We start from the raw sequence: 19,601 nt of genomic DNA, 5'->3' as shown, positions 1-19,601 counted from the left end.
AAAGACAAAAGAATGAAAAGAAATGAAGACAGCCTAAGAGACCTCAGGGACAACATTAAATGCACCAACATTCACATTAGAGGGGTCCCAGAAGGAGAAGAGACAGAGAAAGGACCCAAGAAAATATTTGAAGAGATTATGGTCAAAAACTTTCCTAACATGGGAAAGGAAATAACCACCCAAGTCCAAGGAAGGGCAGAAAGTCCCATGCAAGATAAACCCAAGGAGAAACACGCCAAGACACATACTAATCAAATGGAAAAAACTTAAAGACAAAGAAAAATTATTAAAAGCAACAGGGGAAAAACGACAAATAACATACAAGGGAACTCCCATAAGGCTAACAGCTGACTTCTCAGCAGAAACTCTACAAGCCAGAAGGGAGTGGCACGATATATTTAAAGTGATGAAAGGGAAGAACCTACAACCAAGATTACTCTATCCAGCAAGGATCTCATTCAGATTCTATGGAGAAACCAAAACCTTTACAGACAAGCAAAAGCTAAGAGAGTTCAGCACCACCAAGCCAGCTCTACAACAAATGCTAAAGGAACTTCCCTATGTGGGAAACACAAGAGAAGAAGGGACCTACATAAACAAAACCAAAACAATTAAGAAAATGGTAATAGAAACATAAATATCAGAATTACCTTAAATGTGAATGGACTAAATGTTCCAACCAAAAGACACAGGCTCACTCAATGGATACAAAAACAAGACCCATATATATGCTGTCACAAGACACCAACTTCAGACCTAGGGACACATACAGACTGAAAGTGAGGGGATGGAAAAAGACATGCCATGAAAATGGAAATCAAAAGAAAGCTGGAGTACCAATCCTCATATCAGATAAAACAGGCTTTAAAATAAAGAATGTTACAAGAGACAAGGAAAGAGACTACATAATGATCAAGGGATCAATCCACAAAGAAGATACAACAATTATAAATATATAGGCACCCCACACAGGAGCACCTCCATACATAAGGCAAATGTTAACAGCCATAAAAGGGGAAATCGACCGTAACACAATCATAGTAGGGGAATTTAACACCCAACTTTCACCAATGGACAGATCATCCAAAATGAAAATAAATAAGGAAACACAAGCTTTAAATGATACATTAAACAAGATGGACTTAATTGATATTATAGGACATTCTATCCCAAAACAAGAGAATACACTTTCTTCTCAAGTGCTCATGGAACATTCTCCAGGATAAATCATATCTTGGGTCACAAGTCAAGCTTTGGTAAATTTAAGAAAATTGAAATCATATCAAGTATCATTTCCGACCACAGTGCTATGAGACTAGACAGCAATTATGGGAAAACATCTGTAAAAAATACAAACAAATGGAGGCTAAACAATACACTAATAAATAACAAAGAGATCACTGAAGAAATCAAAAAGGAAACCTAAAAATACATAGAAGCAAATGACAATGAAAACACGACGTAATGCAGAAATCAACACACCACTGTAAACCAATTATACTCCAATAAAGATGTTAAAAAAAAGAAAATATCAACATACCAATCATTAATAATGAAACTGAAACTGTGATTAAAAATCTTCCAACAAACAGGGCTTCCCTGGTGGCGCAGTGGTTGAGAGTCCGCCTGCCGATGCAGGGGACACGGGTTCGTGCCCCGGCCCGGGAAGATCCCACATGCCGCGGAGCGGCTGGGCCTGTGAGCCATGGCCGCTGGGCCTGCGTGTCCGGAGCCTGTGCTCCGCAACGGGAGAGGCCACAACAGTGAGAGGCCTGCGTACTGCAAAAAAAAAAAAACCAAAAACAACAACAACAACAACAAATCTTCCAACAAACAAAAGTCCAGGACTAGATGGCTTCACAGGTGAATTCTATCAAACATTTAGAGAAGAGCTAACACCCATTCTTCTCAAACTCTTCCAAAAAATTGCAGAGGAAGGAACACTCCCAAACTCATTCTGTGAGGCCACCATCATCCTGATACTGAAACCACACAAAGATACTACAAAAAAAGAAAATTACAGACCAATATCACTCATGAATATAGGTGCGAAAATCCTCAACAAAATACTAGCAAACAGAATCCAACAACACATTAAAAAGATCATACACCACGATCAAGTGGGATTTATCCCAGGGATGCAAGGATTCTTCAATATACTCAAATCAATCAATGTGATACACCATATTAACAAATTGAAGACTAAAAACCAAATGATCATCTCAATAGATGCAGAAAAAGCTTTTGACAAAATTCAACACCCATTTATGATAAAAACTCTCCAGAAAGTGGGCACAGAGGGAACCTACCTTAACATAATAATGACCATATATGACAAACTCACAGCAAACATCATTCTCAATGGTGAAAACCTGAAAGCATTTCCTCTAAGATCAGGAACATGACAAGAGTCGTGCCTAAAGAGGCAAAAGACCTGTACTCTGAAAACTATAAGACACTGATGAAAGAAATCAAAGATGACACAAAGAGATGGAGAGATATACCATGTTCTTGGATTGGAAGAATCAATACTGTGAAAATGACTATACTACCCAAAGAAATCTAGAGATTCAATACAATCCCTATCAAATTACCAATGGCATTTTTTACAGAACTACAACAAAAAATCTTAAAATTTGTATGGACACACGAAAGACCCCAAATAGCCAAAGCAATCTTGAGGGGAAAAAAAAGGAGCTGGAGGAATCAGGCTGCCTGACTTCAGACTATACCACAAAGCTACAGTAATCAAGACAATATGGTACTGGCACATAAACAGAAATATAGATCAGTGGAACAGAATAGAAAGCCACACACCTGTGGTCAACTAATCTATGACAAAGAGGCAAGGATATACAATGGAGAAAAGACAGTATCTTCAATAAGTGGTGCTGGGAAAACTTGACAGCTACATTTAAAGGAATGAAATTAGAACATTCCCTAACACCATACACAAAAATAAACTCAAAATGCATTAAAGGGCTTCCCTGGTGGTGCAGTGGTTAAGAGTCTGCCTGCTGATGCAGGGGACACGTGTTCGTGACCCGGTCCAGGAGGATCCCACATGCCATGGAGCGGCTAGGCCCGTGAGCCATACCTGCTGGGCCTGCGCATCCGGAGCCTGTGCTCCACAGCGAGAGAGGCCACAGCAGTGAGAGGCCCACATCCCGGGGGAAAAAAAAAAAGCATTAAAGATCTAAATGTAAGACTGGACACTACAAAACTCTTAGAAGAAAACATAGGAAGAACACTCTTTGACATAAATCACAGCATGATATTTTATGATCCACCTCCTAGAGTAACGGACATAAAAACTAAAATAAACAAAAGGGACCTAATGAAACTTCAAAGCGTTTGCACAGCAAAGGAAACCATAAACAAGACAAAAAGACAACCCTCAGAATGGGAGAAAATATTTGCAAATGAATCAATGGACAAAGGATTAATCTCCAAAATATATAAGCAGGTCATGCACCTCAATATTAAAAAAACAAACAACCCAATCCAAAAATGGGCAGAAGACCTAAATAGACATTTCTTCAAACAAGACATACAGATGGCTACAAGGCACATGATAAGCTGCTCAATATCAGTAATTATTAGAGAAATCAAAACTACAGTGAGGTATCACCTCACACCGGTTAGAATGGGCATCATCAGAAAATCCACAAACAACAAATGCTGCAGAGGCTGTGGAGAAAAGCGAAACCTCCTGCACTGTTGGTGGGAATGTAAATTGATACAGTCATTATGGAGAACAGTATGGAGGTTCCTTAAAAAACTAAAAATAGAATTACCCTATGAGCCAACAGTCCCACTATTGGGCATATACTTAGAGAAAACCATAATTCAAAAAGTCACACGCACCCCAGTGTTCATTGCAGCACTATTTATAATAGCCAGATCATGGAACCAACCTGAATGCCCATTGACAGATGAATGGATAAAGAAGATGTGGTACATATATACAATGGAATATTACTCAGCCATAAAAAGGAACGAAACTGGGTCATTTGTAGAGACGTGGACGGACCTAGAGGCTGTCATACAGAGTAAAGTAAGTCAGAATGAGAAAAACAACTATTGTATATTAATGCATCTATGTGGAATCTAGAAAAATGGTACAGGTCAACCAGTTTGCAAGGCACAAATAGAGACACAGATGTAGAGAACAAATGTATGGACACTAAAGGGGGAAAGTGGGGCAGTGGGGATGATGGTAGTGGGATGAATTGTGAGATTGGGATTGACATACATACACTAATATATATAAAATAGGTAACTAATAAGAACCTGCTGTATAAAATAATAAAATAAAATTCAAAAAAAATAAATAAGATGATGTTTATGACATCATTGTTTGTAACAGGAGAGACAGAGGGAGAGAGAGAGTGCCAAATAACCGTCAGTAAGAGACATGATATATTAAGTTAAATTATGATCTATTATAGTATATTCCTGCTATCCTCAACTTATGGTTAAATTGTGATATGATCAAAATATGAAAGGAAGAAAAATACATGCTTATATGGAACAAACTCTAAGATTTATTTACCAAAAAGTAAGGTTCAGAACATGTTTTATAGTATAAGCCTATATTTGCAAAATAAGTGTAATGTTTCAACTGGTAGAGTATTAAATACCTAGAAATTTAGTAGTGTTTTAGGTCTGAAATATTTCATATTTGGGTGAAACACATATTATTTTTTTTTTAAGTTAAATATGTCAGCAATACAAACTAATATTAAAAACAACAGAGATATCAGAAATTTTCTTTTTAAAATTTGCTGCTCACATCAATCACATTCTGAAAAAAATATACTACAAAACATGTTTAATTGGAGGCTGTACAACTCAATAAAATAGCTTTGCAACAGTTATCCTAAACCCACCACTATAATTTGCATAGTATAAGAAATAATCTACTGCCAATTTATGAATGTTCATTCAGCCATAGCCTATAAACCCAGCAATAGACCGAGGAGTGGCCTTGGCTTGGTTATTCATAGTTCTCATCAGGAAAACAAAATTTCATTCCTCATCCAGGTGATGAAAATCCCTCTGAAACTATTCAGATTGTAATAACCATAATTTTTGTGGGAATTATCCTGCAAATCAAATCTCAAACAAGAAAAAAGGCATTTTACAATCCAGATCAACAGAAAATAAAATTAAAAACTACATGAAAATGAACAGCAGAATTCTCCAAATCTCAGAGTAAACAGCTTGCTCAAGCGAGATAATTTAGAACACACAGAAAATTAAAACCTACTTATGATAATGGGTTTAGAATGATATATACAAGAAAATGGAAGACCTCATCTCTGTATGGTACCAGATAGACTATAATTTCCCAACCTCGACCCTAGTTACATTTGGGGCCAGATAATTCTTTGAGAGGCTGTTTATCGCATTATAGGATATTTAGCAGCACTGTTGGTCCTTTACCCACTAGCTGCCAATAAGACTCCTCTCCTCCACTCTCCCATCTTCTTTTGTGATATTTCAAAAATGTTTCCAGACACTGCCAAATATCCTTCAAGAATAAAATTGTTCCTGATTGAAAATTACTGACATAGATTATATTGACTAATTTGGGGGGGGTTAAATTTTTTGCTATGATCATTAATAAAATATACATTTCAAATCGCAACTCAGTACCCAAATATACATATATATATACACAAATGGGGATATGTATATGAAATATTAAACAATTATTTTGGCATGGTCACTGATCAATCAAAATAGACAGTGGTGGTAATGCTAGAAGATCCTAAGGCATCAGGAAATCTCTTTAGCTGTTGGACTCTGAAGAGTTCTAATGGGAGGACCCAAAATGTTACTGTGTCCCTGGGACAGAGGGCACCAGGAGCCACAGAGCTCCTGACTTTTTACTAACTATAGACAAATATTTCATTATTGTTAACAAATGGTTCAGCAAATGCTAGTGTGAATTGACTGAATACTAGTATTTATAATAGAAATAAATATTTTATAAAACAATAACTGACAATGCATGTTGATATCTTCTATTCTCTCATTACTTTCTCTTTCTCTCTCCCTAGATTTTTCAAGGTTGGCACCATCTACTAAAGTGAATTTACTGATCACAATGCTAAGGTATAATTCACACTTTGATAAACCCTGGACTTAATATGTATCATCTCAATCACCCACGTACTACTGATTTGTATTCATATAACTAACTATGGTGATTTGGGATAGCTTCCTTGTGCAATGTCACACAGTTCTGGGGATTTGACACAGTAATGGTACCAAGATGGAACCTATTCATAGGTGCAGTTGTCAACTGCCTGGTATTTATGATATAAAGGCTACTGAAGGATGTCTCTAACTCAAATTATATCAACTACTAACCTGCTTAAAATTCTCTCAATGACCAGGCCTTCTAGGCCTTTAGCACTGAGAACCTGGCTTAAGTTCAAAGACATTTTATTGGTAGGTCAATAATTAAATATATTATTAGCCTTTAACCTCGTTATATTAATTCAAAGTATTCTGTAGTGGTTTAGAGTATGCACATTAAAGTTCTGCAGGACTGTATGTACACCCTGGCTTTGCTGCTTTCTACCTATGAATCATTGGGCAATTTACTTCTCCAAGCTTCACTCACTTTTCTTAAAAATGGAAATAACGACAGTATGTAATACACATAGTTATTGTGAGAATTAAATGTACATAAAGGTTAACTCAGTTCCCAGCATATGGTAAGTGCTTCATGAATGCTGCTTTTAAAAATGATAATACCGATAAGTTAATAATATGAATATCAAGCCATGTCATTCTGTGAATCTCACATAGAATATATAACATGATGATTTGGAAAAGAATGTCAAGGTTGCTTCCAGCTCAAGACCAAAGTCTTTTGGATCATCTTCCTTACAAACTCTTTGTAAGTCACTTAATTTTCATAAGTGAAAATTTTTCACTTGAATAGATTAATAACTAAGGATTTTTTAAACTTAAGTGCATAGGATACATATTACATTTTAAGGGAGAGAAGCTGTCTTTAAAACATTTTCAGTAAGATTTTCCAATTAAAGCATTTGGAAGCATTTGGAGAAAAAAACTGGGTTGCTATTTTTAGAGAATTGGTTTAACAATTGCTAGGCTTCTTTGCTTTTTTAAATTCATTTTTCCCCCCTTGAAGGAAATTGCAGAAAAGTTCTACTGAATTGAGTCTCATATGTGCACACATCTGCCACATAGCAATTCACATATGCTATGATATAAAATGCTAGATTGACACCAGCCTCCTGCAGCTCCCTCAAATGTGGGACTATTAAGGGGTGTTTTCTGTGTTGGTAACTGGCAACCCTCACACAACCTCATCTGGAAGACCCAATAAACTGGAAAAAAAAGGACCTGACTAGTTTCCATGGTAGGAAAATAGGTATTCCTGCTTGAAAAATTATTGGAACTGGCTCTTCTCTTTCAGAATTGAACACAGAAGAAACTGTGTGAGAAATACTATACTATACTGGAGAAATAATCTGTGTGGTGAGATAAGGCTATGCCAGTGGTGAAGTAAAAGGATATCTTTGAAATCCAGGTAATGGCACTTTAATTTTATGTTTGCAACTCACCCTGTGATCCTTAACCTCATTTAGCATTAATATAAAATACAACATAAAACCAAAAGATCACTGAGATCAACTAAGATCAATTAATTCCACCCATCTTCACATAGATGTGGTAACAGAGATAAGCATTCTCTGTCTCTGCTTCTCTCCTTAGTTTAGAGTTAATTCTCAAACTTTCTAGGAAAAGAAGATTGTTTTTTAAACTATATTTTCAAATGCCAATACAACAGGATTCTGGTATGGTGAAGATACAGTAAACATCCTATCTCTTCCATCTAATACAATTTAAATCATTGGATAAAGTGCATAAAACAATTTAGCCCATAAAAACAAGGATTCTAAAAAGTAAATAATAGCTGGTGGATTGGAAAGGAAAACCAAAATGTGAAGAAAAACTGACACAGTGGCCAGCTCCCTCATCTTCTTTTTATCCCTCTACCATGTTTCTTGGACTCACAGTCTTGATGAATTGGCAACTGCATAAAGAGTGTAGCTATGAAAAACCCTTTCTTTCTGGTCAGAGGAGTGGGAGAGGAAATCTCTGGAACAGAGAGAATGGTGGATATATTCTTTTTTTATTTTTCTCTCCTAGCTCTGCCTTCCCTGGATACCAAACTCAGTCCCCAAGCTTCAATCCTAGGCTGTGGAATTGGTCACAGCAACTAGGTCCATTTATTTGCCCTGGAGAAGAATACATTTCAGGAGATTTAAAACAATGTGGGGATTTAAAATCTTGCCTTTTGGCCAGAGAAAAAGAAGGGTAGGCTCTGAAAGACAGTGAAGTGGGGAAATTATGGAGAAGAGAAAGTTTGATAAGATAAGGAAGAAGTGTTATACATGAAATTGTAGCTGTTTATCTATGGAAATGATCTCCAAACTAACAATGTGAGAACTGCCCTACGGTGTAGGCCAGTATCCAGGTTCCAGATATGTCCCTGGATATGACATAAGCAGGCTTGATCCAAATAGCAAAACAAAGGCTTTAAAAACCGAACTGACATTAGAACCAAAGCCCGCATAAGACAGAAGAGGAAGTGAAGCCTAAACCAAGTAAGATTAATTATTTGTTAAAACAAACAAAGAAGTCGGTATTCTCTAGAGGATTTTAATGTGACCCAGAGACTCAGAAAATAATATATCAAATAACTGGGTCATAATACAAAATTAATCAACATACAAAGATACACGAACATCTCAACAGCATTCAAGGAAAATGGGAATGCGTCAATGTGAAACACACAGGCATATCTTGGAATGATCAGACGAAGATTTTCAAGCAATTACTATAACCAACCTTTGTGAATTAGGAGTACGAAGTCTTGAAACCAATGAAAACCTTGAAAATTTCATTAGAGTAATATGTTATTCTAAAAGTGAAAACCACAACAATCAAATTTTAAAAAAAATTACTGGATGGACTCAATAACATATTGAAAATTATAGAGGAAACAGTGAACTTGAATGTAAACTAAGAGAAATAATCCAATCTGAACAAAAGGGAGGCAAAAAAGTTGAAAAAAAAATGATCAAAGCCCCAGAGACCCATGGAATAATACCCAAAAGTCTAATGTTCTTGTCATTGTAGTCTCATAAGAATAGAGGAAGGTTTGTGTCACTCCCTGAAATTAAAAAATAATGCCTGAAAAACTCCCCAAATTTGGTGAAAGAGAAAATATCTGCAGATTTAAGAACCTCCATGAGCTGCAAATACAATAATCTCATAGAAAACTACGAGACAGTTTTCTCATAGAAAACTGCAAACACATCCTAATTAAAATGCTTAAAGTCAAAGATGAAGAAAAAAAAACTTTAAAACGGCCAGAAAAATTACATGTGATATGTAAGGGAAACAGTAACTCTAAGGACTGTTGATTTCTTATTACAAACCATGGAAGCCAGCAGACAGTTGAACATGTTTTCTTAAGTGCTGAAAGCAAACAACAATTTTGAAAGCTAACCAAAAATTCTGTATCCAGCAAACATACTGAGGAATGATGATAAAATAAACACATTCTCAGATAAAGGAAAACTAAAATAAGTTATCTCTAGCAACATTACTCTCAAGGAAATGTTAAAGACAGCTTTTTAGGCAAAAGGGAAATGATGCCAGAAGAAAAACTGAAAAATAGGAAATAAGAGAAAAGAAATGGTAAATACATATGTAAATATAATAAGCCATCTTTCTCCTCTTAAATTCTTTAAAGTATGCATGACAGTGAAAACATATATTTAAAATTGGCTGGTGGGGTTTTCAGTTTATCCAGATATAATACATATGACAATTACAACATAAGAAGGGTAGAGTAAAGGGATTAAAAGGTTTTAAGGGCTCCACATTTCACTTGAAGAGGTAAAATACTGATTCTATGTGAAATGTGACAAGTTATAAAAACCCTACAGCAATCAGTAAAATAAATGTAAAAAATATATAGTGAAAAATTCAATAGATACATTAAAATGGAATTCTAATTATTCACATAATCTAAATAAGGCAAGAAAAAGAAAAAAAAACAGATTAAGCAAACAGAAAAAAATAATAAAAGGGTAGTCTAAATCCAAACATTAATATTACATTAAATGTAAATGATCTGGGCTTCCCTGGTGGCGCAGTGGTTGAGAGTCCGCCTGCCGATGCAGGGGACGTGGGTTCGTGCCCCGGTCTGGGAGGATCCCACATGCCGCGGAGCGGCTGGGCCCGTGACCCATGGCCGCTGGGCCTGCGCGTCCGGAGCCTGTGCTCCGCAACGGGAGAGGCCGCAACAGTGAGAGGCCCGCGTACCACAAAAAAAAAAAAAAATGTAAATGATCTAAGATGACTAATTTAAAGACAAAGATAATCAGATGGGTTTAAAAAATACCCAAATATATGCTGTTTATCTCAAACTCAGTTTAAATATAATGTTATAAAGTAAAAAAAAAAAAAAAAAATGGAAAAAGTTATACCATGCAAATACTAATCAAAAGAAGGTTAGAGTGGCTACAGGAAGGAAAGTTACCAGGGATAAAGAGGGAAATTATATAGTAATAAAAAAGAACATTTCACCAAGAAAATATAATAATCATAAATTGTATGCACCTAACAAAAGAATTCCAAAATACATATGTATGTATTGGAGAAATCAACATTCCCTTCAATGTAGTTGATAGAACAAAGAGATAGAAAATCATCAAGGTAATAGAAGATTTGAACTATACCTCTGTGATATATAATAAGAAGTATATACTTGGACTTTGTCTCTTGTTCTGTCACAGAGCTCCTAAAACCCTTGGAATTTCCTAAGTGTTGAGAGCAATAAAAATGTCTTTTGTTAAAAAGATACAAATGAACTTATTTACAAAAAAGAAGCAAACTTATAGATATTGAAAACAAACTTATGGTTACCAAAGGGGAATTGCTGGGGGGAAAGATAAATCAGGAGCTTGGGATAAACAAATGCACACTACTATATGTAAGACAGATGACCAACGGGGACCTACTGTATAGCACAGGGAACTTTACCCAATATTCTGTGATAACCTATATGAGAAAAGAATCTAAAAAAGGATGAATATATGTATACGTATAACTGAATTACTTTGCTGTAACCTGAAACTAACAACATTGTAAATCAACTATACTCCAATAAAATTAAAAACAACAACAATCACAACAAACTACCACTCTGATGAATGGGGCTGGGTAGTGGGAGACAGTGGCCTGAGCACCTAATTTTTCAATGTCATAAATTTCTCAGGACTCTAAAATTAGAATAAAGTTGATAAATACAAAAAAAGTGTCTTTTTTTTTTTTTTTTTTTTTTTTTGCGGTACGTGGGCCTCTCACTGTTGTGGCCTCTCCCGTTGCGGAGCACAGGCTCCGGACGCACAAGCTCAGTGGCCATGGCTCATGAGCCCAGCCGCTCCACGGCATGTGGGATCCTCCCGGACCAGGGCACGAACCCATGTCCCCTGCATTGGCAGGCGGACTCTCAACCACTGCGCTACCAGGGAAGCCCAAAAGTGTCTTTTTTTATATTAATAAGATGACTTTTAGACCATACTTAGGGATGAGGGCTGACTGGCAGGAGAACCAACCACGTGATTAGTGGGTTGGAACTTTAAGTCCCATACTCCTGACCTCTGGAGAAGTGAGAAGGGCTGGAGAATGAATCAGTTGCCAAGAGCCAATGATTTAATCAATCATGCCTATGCAATGAAGCCTCCTAAAAAACCAAAAGGAGAGAATCTGCAGAGCTTCCGGTGGGTAAACACATGGAGATTTGGGAAGACTGGTGTGCTCAGGGAGGGCACGGAAGCTCAGTGCCCTTTCCCCATACTTTGCCCTATGTATTCCTTCCATCTGGCTGTTCCTGAGTTATATGCTTTCATAATAAACCAGTAATCTACTAAGTAAAATGTTTCTCTGAGTTCTGGGAGCTGCTCTAGCAAATTAACTGAATCTGAGGAGAGAGTCATTGGAACTTCCAATCTATAACCTGGACCTGGACTTTCAATTGGCATCTGAAGTTGGTGGGGGGCAGTCTCATAGGACTGAGCTCTTAACATGGGGGATCTGATGCTATCTTCAGTTAGATAGTGTCAGAATTGAGTTGAATTGTAGGACACCCAGCTGATATCTGGAAAATTGTTTGGTATGGGAAAAAAACCCACCCCTGTAAATGCTGGAATTGGGTCCAGAACCTTTCAGTTGGTGATCAGAAGTGAGATCAGAATTAGAAGCTTTAATCTTCAATTACCTTGACCTAACTGACATTTATAGAACCCTCAACCCAACAAATGAGAATACACATTCTTTTCATATGCATATGAAATACTCACCAAAATAGAACACGTTCTAGGTCACAGAAAAAAATATTAACAAATTAACCAAAAAAGGAAATCATGCAAACTTTATCTTGTTACCATAATGAAATTTAATTAGAAATCAGCAACAGAAATATATTTGGACAACCCCTTCATACTTGAAAATTAAACAACATACTTCTAAATAACCACTTGGCTAAGGAGGAAGTCTCAGGATAAATTCAAATATATTTTGAACTGAATGAAAGTGAAATATATCATATCAAAATTTGTGGAATGCACCAAAGTCAGGAGTTATAGAAATTTATAGCATTAAATGCATATACTGGAAAAAAGAATAAAGGTCTCAAATCACTAATTTTATACCTCAAGGATCTAGGAAAGAAAGAGCAATATAAACCCAAAGTATGTATAAAAAGTTAATAAAGATATGAGCAGATATCAAAGAAACAGAAAAACAACAGAGAAAATGAAGTCAAAAGCTGATCCTCTGTAAACACCAATAAAATTGATAAACTCTATCCAGTGATCAAGAAAATTAGTAAACATAAAGTTCTAGTATCAGGAATGAAAGAAGGAATATCTCTATATACTTTACAGACACTAAAATTTAATGAGGGAATACTATGAATAACACTGTTTTAGTCAACTCAGGCTGCTATAAAATATATCAAACATCAAAAATATGTACTTTGGGCGTCCCTGGTGGTGCAGTGGTTGAGAGTCCGTCTGCCAATGCAGGGGACACGGGTTTGTGCCCCGGTCCGGGAGGATCCCACATGCCGTGGAGCGGCTGGGCCCGTGAGCCATGCCGCTGAGCCTGCATGTCCGGAGCCTGTGCTCCACAACGGGAGAGGCCACAACAGTGAGAGGCCCGCGTACCACACACACACACACAAAAATGTACTTTGTAGCTTATCAACAACATACATTTGTTTGTCACAGTTCTGAAGGCTGGACGTCCCATATCAGGGGCCGGTATGGTCGGATTCTTGGCAAAGACCCTCTTTCTAGTTTACGATGGCTGCTTTATCACATAATGGAGAAAGAGCTAATTAGCTCCCTGATCTCTTCTTATAAGGCAATAATTCCATTCCTGAAGGTTCTGCCCTCGTGACCCAATTATTTCCCAAAGGCTACACCCCCAAATACTATCACACTGGAATTAGGGTTTCAGCTTAAGAGTTGGGAGAGATACAACCATTCACTCCACAGAAAACACTATCAACATAAAGAGACAAAATGAGGAAAATGGAGCACTTTTTTGAAAAACATAAACTGAGAAAACTCTCGAGAAGACAGAGATAATATAAATAGTCCTAAATCTAATAAAGAGATTGAATTCATGGTTAGAACCCATTATGAAAGAAAATGTTAAGTCTAGATGGTTTCACTGGTGAATTCTACCAGATGTTTAAAGAAAAAAATAACACAAATCTTACATAATATCTTTCAGAAAACAGAAAAGGAAACACTAACTCATTTTATGATGCCAGGATTGTCCTCATACCAAAACCAGACAAAAACAGTACAAGAAAATAAAATCACATTACAGTATTAATCATAAACATAGATACTAAAATCCTCAACAAAATATTAGCAGTTCAGTCTAGCAATACATAAAAAACATAAAACATCATGACCAAGTGAGATTAATCTCAGGAATGCAGTATTAAAAATCAATATTAGAAAATCAATCAATATAATCCACCGTATCAACAGGCTTCAAAAGAAAAAGCACAGTACATGAAATAAAGCATTTGACAAAAATCAATATCCATTCATGATTTTAAAAAAATTCAGCAAAGCAGGAAAATTCCTTTACTCGATAAATGGCAGCTACATAAAACTTAAAACATTATACTTAATAGTGAAAGACTGAATGCTTCCCCTTAAGGTTAAGACCAAGGCAAGGATGTTCATTCTCACCACTCCTATTCAACATTATGCAGAAATTCTATTAATCACAGTGGAACAAGGAAAAGAAATAAAAAGCATTGAAATGGAAAGAAAGAAATGAAACTGTCCCTATTCATAAAAGACAAGATTTTCTATGTAGAAAATCCTAAATAATTTGTAGAAGAGCTCCTACTACTTATAAGTGAGTTTAGCAAAGTCACAGAATATAATGTGAACATAATAAAATCAATAATATTTTTACATACTATCAACAAACAATTAGATACAGATATTTTTTAAGAGTTCCATTCATAAGTTCCCCCAAAATGAATTACTTAGGTATAAATCTAACAACATGCATAGTATATGTTGAAAACTATAAAATGCTAATGAAAGATCAAATAAGATCCAAAATGTGAAGAAATATATGGTGTTCACTGATTGCAAGATTCAACATAATTAAGATGTCAATCCCAATCAAAATTCCTGCAGAATTTTTTGTAGGCATATACAAACTAGTTTCAATATTTATATGAAAAGGCCAAAGAGTCAGCCAGAAAAATTACTGTAAAGCTATAGCAATCAAGACTGTACGTTACTGGAAAAAGAATAGTAACATAGATCAATGAACAGAATAGAAAATCTAGGGGAAAAAAACCTACATAAATATGATTAATTGATTTTTTAACAAAGAGGAATGGCAATTCAATGGAGAAAGGACAGTACTTTTAACAAATACTGCTTCAACATTTGGACATTTGTTTACCAAAAAAAAAAAAGAAAAAAGAAAAGAAAGACAGTATCACAACCCATGCCTGATACAAAATGGATTGTAGAATAAACTGTAAAATGTAAGGCGTTAAACTCTTAGAAGAAAATGTAGGAAAAAAATAGATTATGTGTCCTTCAGTTAGGCAAAAAATTCTTAAACATATTTCAACTCACATGTTCAACAAAGGACTTGATATTCAGAATATATAAGTAACTTTTACAAATCAAGAATAAGGAAATAACCCAATCAAAACATGGGCAAAAAGATTTAAACAGCCACTTTAACAAGAAGATATATGGGTTGCAAATGAGCATGTGAAAAGATGCTGAATATTATTAGTCATTAATGAAATGCAAATAAATACCATAATGCCATACTGTTACACACCTGTTAGAATGGCTATAATGAAAAACACTGATAATACCAAATGCTGGTTAGTAAGTGGAGCAACTGAAGTGTACTGTTGGCAGGAAAATGGTACAGCTACTCAGGAAAATAGTTTGATCATTAATCATAACACTTTAAATATTTCATTCCACTCTCTTCTTGCTTGCATAGTTTCTGAGAAGTCAGATGTAATACTTATCTTTGCTCCTCTACAGAAAAGATGCTCTTTCCTTCTTTCAAGACTTTTTCACTCTCTTTGGCTTTCTAAACTTTGAATATGATATACCTGACTGTATTATTATTATTGGCATTCCTCCTGGTTGGTATTCTCTGAGTTTCCTGAATCTATGCTTTGATGTCGGACACTAATTTGGGGAAATTCTCAGTCATTATTGCTTCAAATTGCTTCTGTTCCTCTCTTTTTTCTCCTTCTGATATTCCTATTATGCATATGCTACATGTTTTGTAGCTGTCAAATAGTCCTTGGACATTCTGCTCTTTCCTTCTTCTTTAAGACTCTCTTCTCTTTGCTTTTCAGTTTTTGAAGTTTCTATTGTCATATCCTCAAGCTCAGAGATTCTTCCCTCAGCCATGTTCAGGCTATGAATAAGTCCATTAAAAGCAGTGTTCATTTCTGTTACAGAGTTTTTTGATTTCCAGCATTCTTTTTTTTTTTTTCTTAGAATTCTATCACCCTGCTTATATTGACCATCTGTTTTTGCATACTATCCACTTTATCCATTAGAACCCTTAGCATATTAATCATAGTTGTTTTAGTTCTCATTTTGATAAATCCAACATCCCTGACATATTGGAATCTGGTTCCGATGCTTTCTCTGTCTCTTCTAACTGCATATTTTGCCTTTCAGTATGTCTTGTAATTTTTTGTTGAAAGCTGTACTAGGTAAAAGGAACTTCAGTAAATAAGCCTTTGTAATGTAGTGGTAAGGTGTCCAGGGAGAGGAAGTGTTCTATAGTTCCGTGATCAGGTCTCAGTTTGGTGGGCCAGTGCCCCTGGACTGTGAGGCTCACCAGTGCTTCTCAGTTTTTTCAATTCTCTCCACCTTAGGTGGGACAGGATGGTTAGACTGGGCTGGAGTTGGGTACTTCTCTTCCCCAAGGTAGGTGTGGCTCTGATAAAACTCAAGCACCGTAGCCTCTGGCTAACTAGTTTCTCCTGAGGCAGGCCTTGTTAAGAAGAACAGAATTCTCGGCATATTTCAAAATGGTTAGATTTCCTCTCTCCCTGCCAGAAGCATGGAGGTACGAGGGGATTTTTCCCCAACATTCACTATGAGAGCCTGGTAAAGTTTCTGGAGGTAAAACTAAAGAAAGCATGGGGGGTCCCTCTATGATTGGATCTCCTGGACTCAGACTTTTTCAAGAGACAAGGGAATTCTTTGAGGAGTTGGAATTATTTTGTGTCCTGATTGTGTTTTTGTTACATAAGTCTAGGATGTGTTAAAAACTCAGAAATGTACAATAAGAAAGGTGAATTTTACTTTACGTGAATTTTTAAAAGCCAATACAGTAACAAAACTTTTTACTCTTGTTTAAAATAAAAGGAATCCTCAAGAAGGTTTTCTATGCTATTTCCTCTAATACATTTATAGCTCCAGAATTAGACATCATGCCAATCATATTTTTTGACTACTTTATAACTCTCTGAATAACAGCATACCAGATGCAGCCATAGGACGAGAAACACTGACACTAACCAAGTGGCATCGACGCAAAGTCTAATGAGCCAACACTTTGTGAACCGATGTTTTAGCCAAAGGGACCATTAAGTACAACATACTATTTAATAAAGTGGTGGGGAGAGGTAATCTTGAGGGGGGGGGAGGGGGAAACAGAGTAAGAGACAAATTCCCTTTGCTCTTGAGTACTGTTTAATGAATCTAATCAGTAAGCCTCAATGGTCCTGTAGAGGCTTTGGGGATTTCTGCATTCATTTAAAAAATGAAATGAATGTTCTGGCAGCTCCTGAAACAGAATGTTAAGATAAGAAATGCAACACAAAAAGCAGTCACCTTGAATCAGAACCGAAGAGCTGACTGGAGATGCTGCTGAGACTGTAAAGAAGCTTGTTTTTTTCTTTTCAAGATCACCTTTCATTTCAAACCACCAGCTTCACACAAAAAAATGTAGGGATAAGGGAGGAAAAGAACTGTCATCTGGGGCTGGAGCCATTGCGAGGTTAAAACTCTGGGGGACTGGAGGAAAAATCAGATAGTCTAAGGTTGTGAATGAATTTAGGAATGGCAAGTTGGCGATTAAGTTGGATGTTAATTAATCGGCAAAAATAGAATGGGATGACCACCTAGCATCAAGTCAGTGGTGAGGACCTGTATTTCCAGCCAGTCCTGGAGGGAAGTTTAGGGTTTGTACTTCTTCAGGGCATCATTCTAGAGTGTGCCAAGACAGATGCCAGGCTGCCTACCAAATCATGAAGGTCGCATTTCTGTTCTTTGTCAGAGCCTCTGGGCCCATGTCAACATCACTAAGGAATGCTTTCTTTCAAACAAGATCTGGTTCTTGTTCCATACCCCATCTCCTGATATCATCTCTAACAAAACACACTTGCCCTGGGCTTTAGTCAGTCACAGTAGCGTGGTGGACTGGCAGCTTTCTGCTCAGTGGCACAATAAGAAAGGAAACAGACTTGACTTTCAGCTTGCTCAGGAGGTACAGGCATAAGGTGAAGCTATCTTAGGCCATGGTAATCATCCCTATATCCCAAAGTCATGGGAAGTTTTCAGAGAGGTGAGTCCTCAAATAAGACAAGCAGCATAGGTCACTGCAGAATTAAACTGGCATCTTTGGAGCATTTTGTGGGCCCACTGGAAGTGACAATTGGAAAACCAAACTAAAGGCTTGGCTTTGCTGCCTGCCTCACTATATCTCACAGTTTGCTAAGGCCAATCTACATGACTAGGGTGAGAAAACTTAATAAACAAAAGTAGCAGTGGATGCTGGCAAAATGCAAGCCATGCTCAGGCAGGATAAATAGAATCTCCACTGGATTTTCTCCCAGATAACTCTGTCAAAATGCAAATGTTAGATACTTAGCAACAGATGCCGAATAAAAGGGAGAAAAGGGGGCTGACTGGCCATCTAGTATTTGCTGAAAGATTATCAGAAAGTAATAACAATAATAATAATAGATTAAAATCAGAAAGGAAAGATGGTAGGTAGAAAGGAAAATATCTGATTTAATACACTCATTTATCATTTAATATTTTCATTTTTCACCAACTCTGAGAGCACCTGAGCTGTGTATGCATCATTTGACTGTTTAAAATGCACCAGCAGTTTACCACCCGAGGAACCCTAGAATGATGTATCCTGGCGTGTGAATCACTTGACGAAAAAATCTGTCTCTATGAAATTCATCCAAGGCAGATCAAACCTAGAATTCCACTAAATTAGGAACATCATAAATATTTTGTGAGGTTAAAATGAGGTCCCTTTATTATTATTTGACTGTTCATGTGAGTTAAAACTTCGAAAGCGTCTTCTTTTGAGAATTATCTTAATCTGTTCATAATTGGTCATAGTACTCGTGAATTTCCAGCTTTCACAGAACGTAAACTGCGCACGTATCTGTGGTCATATTTATCCCATAGTACCAATCTAGGAAGGAGTGAAAAAATTCAATCACCTAAATAGCTTTTTCAAAATTATGTAACACACAAACAACCTGCTTTTACTGGTATTTTTCATTTCCTTCTAAAAACATAGCTAATTATGCATACAACTTTGGTCAATTTATTTAAAAATAAATAAGTGAAATAGCTAATTAAATGGTATAATATAAGTTAGAAAACCACGGAAGTTTGGCTTAAAATTTTACTTTTCAATTGTTTTTATATAGACAGTTTTAATTGACAACTGCACTGATACAGCTATATCAAACACTTAGATCCAGTCTATGTGTGAAGATATGCTTTCAGGGATAACTAGCCAAACAAGCAAACATCAAGGATACTGAATCTTTTTTACTTGAGGTTGAGCTATAAACTTTAACTAAGCCATGCCCTCAGAAACGTCTAAGTGTTAGGCAATAAATCAAAAACACCATTCATTCCCTCCAGGAAGAGAAGGCCTGAAATCAGGCTAGTTGGCAGAAT

The sequence above is a fragment of the Phocoena sinus genome, chromosome 3 (assembly GCF_008692025.1).
Source record: "Phocoena sinus isolate mPhoSin1 chromosome 3, mPhoSin1.pri, whole genome shotgun sequence".
NCBI classification, from domain to species: domain Eukaryota; kingdom Metazoa; phylum Chordata; class Mammalia; order Artiodactyla; family Phocoenidae; genus Phocoena; species Phocoena sinus.
Note: the sequence above shows the minus strand (reverse complement) of the source record.